The sequence below is a fragment of the Enhydra lutris genome, unplaced genomic scaffold (assembly GCF_002288905.1).
Source record: "Enhydra lutris kenyoni isolate GAN:26980312 unplaced genomic scaffold, ASM228890v2 scaffoldscaffold14, whole genome shotgun sequence".
Taxonomy (NCBI): Eukaryota; Metazoa; Chordata; class Mammalia; order Carnivora; family Mustelidae; genus Enhydra; species Enhydra lutris.
In genome coordinates this window covers 38,688,695-38,694,423 of record NW_019154098.1, presented here as the reverse complement: position 1 = coordinate 38,694,423, position 5,729 = coordinate 38,688,695, and the positions used below count along the sequence as shown (strand labels likewise).

Below are 5,729 nucleotides of genomic sequence, written 5' to 3'. Positions count from 1 at the left end.
CAGTTGTTCTCAAACTTCAGCATGCATCAGAATTACCTGATGGGCTTGTCCAAACAGATCGCCAGACCCCACTCTCAGAGTTCCTGATTCAGTAAGTGGGGCCAGAGAATCTGCATTCTAACAAGTTTCCAGATGTTGCTGATACTATTGGACCACACTTTAAGAATTGCTGTTCTTGACAGTCACCTAGACCGATCCCAGCATCCATAGAAACCACCTTTGCAACGAGTATAGGAAACTCAAAGGCAATCCAAGACGTTTTAAAAACAGACCACAGAGAAACGAGAGCATAGCTGCTAGGCTCTAGCTCGCTCACTATTGCATAGGAATTAGAAATCAAGATTTTCATGTGAGTTTTCTGAATGTTAAAGCGTTGGCAGGTAAGTTTGCTTGTTTGTTTGCTTTTTAAGTAAAAGCCTAATAAAAATAGGTTTGCAGATTCTGTCCTAGTCTTTCCTGAGGATCTTTTTCGGACGGAATTTGAGGGTTGGGACAGTCCCACGTTAGGTGGGTGGAGATGTCCCAGAGGAGCACCAGCCACAGGGTCCTCCCTCTTGGGAAGCTCCTGGGTCTTGTCCTCCGATGCTTAGGTCCCTTTAGTCACGAACACCAACGGGCTCCGTTAGAAAATCACCTTGAAGTCAAAGCTGTCCTTCGGAAGCATACGACTTGACCTGGCTTTTTCTTTCGAGGCGAACTGCAGGAGATCAGCTTCTAGGGGACGCGGGGGTGGGGGCGTCCCCCAGAGCGGAGAGCGCCCTGTCCCCGCTATCCTGGGAGCCTAAGCCCGTGCCCTTGGCTGGAGGCGCCTGCCGCAGGGCCTCGGAACTCCAGTCACGCCCAGCACGTGCCAGTGACAGCACGCGCTGCTGCCGGCCTCTGCCAACCACCGCCGCCCCTGCCCACGACACCTCTCCCGACTCCGCGCAGCCTGAAGACGTGGAGCAGTTCTCCAGCGCCAGGGCCTTCGCAATATCACGCGACTCTAGAGGGGCGGTGGATCGCGGGGCGGCCTGGACTCCGCGCTGGGCCTTGCTGCTTCGGCCCTCGGGAAAGCCAAACACCGAAGGGACCCAGGCTTCCAGGATGGTCTGTCCCTCGGCTTGCCCCACCCCTGCTGTGGCCCCACGGCTAACCTTCCGACCCGGTCTAAGGCCTTCGCAGGCAGCTGCCCCCCTTGCTGCCACGCAAGTTGGTGGCTGGAAGGGCCCTGCGGCCTCCCGCTGAGTGAAGCCCAGCGGTGCACAGGCGCCGGGAGAGCGCCAGTGAGCCCAGTACGCATCCCTCACCCTCCTGCCTCCAGGGAAGAGCCCCGCAAGGCTGGGCCGGCCTCTGGTGCCTGAGGCTGAGCCGCCTGGGTCCATTCAGGAGGTGGCTGGGCCCAGGGATTGGATGGCTGGAAGCGGCGAGGGGGTCCTCAGGTCCCCCCACCGCTCCGCCCCCGCAAGGCTCGCGCGCGATCCCGGCGCCTCGCCACACGCCTCTTCTCGCTTTCGGGCTTAAGGAGAGCATGGCCTGTCCAGGAGACCCATTCCCGACAGGGCTTCAAAAGATGGGGTAGGAGGAAGCGTAAGTAGTAAGGGGGTGGGTCAGCTTTCCTAACACGGCCCCCAGAGAAACCTCTCTTGCCTCTCCCACAGGGACAGTGTCCGAGGCCTTGGAATCTGCGGGAATCTGAGCTATGAGCGCCGGACCGCTCTTGAACTCCCGGCGCCGGGGTCAGAACTGGGGTCTTTCCCTGCCCCGCAAAAGCTAGAGTCTCCCGGAACGGCGCGTTGAGTCCGAAAACTCGCCTTGGAAAATTCCGCCAGGCGAGAAGTCGCTGTGGGGGCGGGGGGGGGGGACCCTCACCAAGGCCCCAACGGTGGAGGTAGAGGGGCTTGTTGGCCCTGACAGCAGGCCAAGGCCTTATCTCCAGCAACCCTGCAGCGCTCAGGACTCTGCATCCGCAGCAAAGGGGCCCAGGACGAGGTGAAGGAATCCAACGGCCCGCAGGGTAGCTGGACCGCTACGCACTCACACCGCGGAGCTGGCTGCCTGTGACCGCCCCCGGCGCCTGCGCCGGGTAGTGCTCGGCACTTGCCTCCAGGGGGCGCTGCGGCTCTTCCCGCGGCCCACCGAGCTCTGCCCGCGGCCGCGCTTTCCCGTCCCATCCCAGCGTACCGCGCCCACTGGAACATACTTTTCTAAAAGATAAAATTCTTAGTCTTTTGGTTCCTGTTCCACACCCTCAGTTCTGAGACCAGTGCCCGCGATCCTCCTCTAGGTTTTCGCGGGCCTCGTCTCTACTCCCGGCCTGCAGAACACACGCCCAGAGAAGAGCTGGGCTTCTAGCTCCTCCGGGATCTAGGAAAAGCGGCAAACCGTGCCGGAGGTTCAAATGCACAGGGTCCCCGCCCTAAGCCTGAGGAAGGCTAGGGAAAAAGGAGGCAAGCCCTCAGAATTAATGGCAGCTGAAATCCCTGGTGAAAAAGATGGGGTTTTCATCATTTGTGTCTTCAAGGGTAAACATTTTGGGGATAACCGCAGCGCGCAGAGTGGGAGAGATTCGGAATCATCTGCAAGAAGCCTGTTGTCAGACACCTGCTCGTTGCTCAACTGGCAGAGCCTCCTGGGTGGGCCAGGGCGCGGGCGAGGGGGCCTACTCTGTCGGACCCCTCCTCCTCCAGCTCCGCGTTTCCTCTCTCGGGCCTTCACCCCGTCCTCCGGGGGCGGAAACTTTCGGCAGTTCGGGTTGGAACAGCAACTGTTCCCGCGCCTCTCGTCAGCCTGTTAGCCATTTCCCAGGAAGCGTCCTTGGTGTCGAAAACCCAGAACTCAGAGCGAGGACAGCAGATGACCGTGGCCGCTGAAATGTCAGAGTGAAGCGGCGGAGCAGCTCCCGGGGTGGGGGGGGGGGGGGGGGGGGGAGGGGGACGGCTGCAGCAGAGATGCAGATCCCCGGCAGCTGCTGGGCCGCTATAGGCTCCCAGGATTTCCCTCTCCACACACCCGGACCCCACAACTCGCCGTGGGCCGGGTGGCCTATCTTTCCAGCGGAGCGTTGTCTCTGGGGTAGTCCGGCGGGTGAGGCTGCTCGTGGGTGGGCGCCACAATGAGTACGCTCTAGACGCCGGGGTGAGCAAGGGGCTCGCCGGGGCTGAGCCTGGAGAAACTCAAGGGTCCGCCCGAGGTGGGTGCGGAGGTGGCGGGAGAAAGTCCTGAGTACAGCGCCGCGAGGATCTCAGCCTCAGGCTCCGTCCGGGCCTGAGGCGCGCACCTGCCGGGTGCGGGCCTGGAGCCTGCAGAGGTGCTACCCGCCCCAAAGCCCGGAACTCGCGGACTCTTTCCTACCTTTCAAGCGACAGCAGCCCTGGGGCCAACATAGCCCAGAATCCATTGTTGACCTTGGCAAGCGGGGGTGGGCGAGGCAAACACGTTTATGAAAAAACCTGGGCTCAGAAGGTTTGCGGAAAGAGGGTGCAGATCGTGCGTGGTTGGAAATTCTGTCCACCCAGCAGGAAAAAGACGGTTCCTCGCGCACACACGTACAGGGTGGGAAGGTGTGAAACCTGCCGCTGGGGAGTTGCTTCCACTTTGGAAGAGGAAATACGAAGCGTAGAAACACTCTTCAGGTCACCACCCCGGGAGTGTGTGTCCTAGGGATCTGAAAGAAGAGAAAGTTCCCTCCAAATTTTCCAAATTGAGAAAAGCTGCGGAAGGAATGAGGTGGTTAGAGAGAGGGGACCACAGGCATCCCGGTAGTTGGAGCTCAGGACTGAGCGCTGAAATGAAAGCACCCCTATGGAACCCACTAGGGAAAACCTGTTTTGTTTTGTTTTTTGAAACCCCTGAAATCTTAGGCATTCTGCTACTTCCATACTGTTTGTCAAATCTACTTTTTAAGCATTTAAATACTGAAATATATTAAACACTGGGGTCTCCATCCCAAGCTCACTTTTTAACCTTCGAGAACTGAAATTGGAAAGAAAGGAAAAAAAAAGATCTACAATCCCTGTATTACCTTTTACCAAAGGAACGAAAAATTCTATCCATCTGGGCATAAGTAAAATAGAAGGAATTGTATATTAATAAAATAATATCTCGTAGCTTCTGCTTGGCTCAGCAGTCACTGGTTAACCTTTTGACAAGTTTTAGTCTTCTGCTTATATTCATCCACTACCCCCGCACGATGAGATTATTTTAATTGTCCTTTGGGGCTGCACATCCAAAACCATCTTTTGACGGAACACTTATATTGTACAACATTTTGGCTGGAAGATTTGCGCCCCTCAAAGCGTGAACTTGCCAGGGGTTAACGCAAATCCCCTCTGGTGACTCGTCTGGGACGAAGGGCGTTTTGCTCAATGTTGTTCTCTCAGATCTCATCTGGAAAGAGGCTGTTAAATGAGTGTGTCATTCCCTTTCTGTCACTTGATCACCCTACTTACAGCGTAGCTGAAGTGCGTTCTGCAGTTAGACTCACACAGGACCAAGCCTTTAGAAGAACCTGTAAAATGTATCGATTCGATTACCTTTCCTCGAGACTGAACAATGAAGTGTTTCTTTTTTGTTTTTGTTTTTGTTTTTTGTTTTGGGTTGGGAATGAAGATGGACATGTTTGAGAAGCTACAATAGAATTTTCCTAAAATTTTAAAATGACTGTTCTTCACCCATTCCAGATGGAGTCTTTATTGTTTGCCAATGGGTTGCAGATGCCCACCCTTTGACCAAGTTGGTTTACTGCTTATAAAATGTACCTTGACTGATTAAACCATAAATGTTGGAAGACATTTCTTCTGGGGCATCCCACGTATGTCTTTGCAGTAATTACGGAATTAGTCAATTGTCACCTCTAAAAACAAACTTCGTTTTGAAAACAACAAACAAAAGCAGACTACAGATATAGTCATAATTGACAAAAAGTATGTACAAAGCTGTATTTAAAATTGAGGGAAATGTGATACATTTTGGAGAATCCAGTCTAGCACTGATTGACTTTACGAAAAAGATGGTTATATTAAACGTGTTAAGATGTGGAAATTAATCTGGCGAGAGCGTCAAATAAGACTACAAAATGCTCTTTGGGTTTCTCTGCAGGGTCTTCAGGAAGCAGAGAACTCGCTGTTCAGTTTCTAACAGTATAAGGAAAAGTGGCACCGAGAAGGAAAAGGGGGTGGGCTTTGCTTATGTGTGAGTTTTGAACTGAGTCACCTTCGGCTCATTTCTGGAGCAGGGAAACCTCGAGGAAACCTGTGCCTTTAAGACTCAGTTGCTATCCAAACACAAGTAAACAGAGTGGACCATTAGCGGGCGCCGGGCGCGGAGGCGGAGCCAGGCTCCGTGGGCCCCGCGCTGCCGCAGGACGCCCGCGCGAAGGGGAGGCGGGGCTGCTACTAAAGCCCGGGACTCCTGGCCGCGAGCAGCCTGGGGAGGGACGCGGGCGGGGACAGAGCTCGTAGTGCTCGCTGCAGGAGGGTGATGGCCCTGCGAGACTGCAGGCTCCGACCTTACCCGGAGTCGGCGGCCAGAGGCTCGCGGAGGCGTGGGGTTCCGGGCGAGCGCTGAGCTTCGGCTCCAACAACCCCCGAGCTTTACCAACTCCACGTCCACAGACCCGGACGGAGGCTGGGATCCGCTCTCGCTTTTGCTGCTCGCCGTCCTCCAGATCATGTCCGCGGCTCCCGGGATTCCGCACGGAAAAAGAAGTTTGCCCCGCGTGGACCCAATGACCTTTCCGAGTTCCGCGC

General features: G+C 55.5%; 1 protein-coding gene across 2 annotated transcripts in view; it reads left to right on the top strand.

Annotated features, from left to right (window-relative positions):
• Window positions 1-5,253: 5,253 nt before the first annotated feature.
• Window positions 5,254-5,729, top strand: part of LOC111146679 (odd-skipped related transciption factor 2) — an 8,182-nt gene continuing 7,706 nt past the window's right edge. The window contains exon 1 of one of the 2 annotated variants that reach the window (XM_022502334.1): window positions 5,254-5,729. This exon is cut by the window's right edge and continues 66 nt beyond it. The gene's annotated coding sequence lies outside the window, so the exon portion shown is untranslated. The other variant, XM_022502332.1, reaches the window with a different exon arrangement.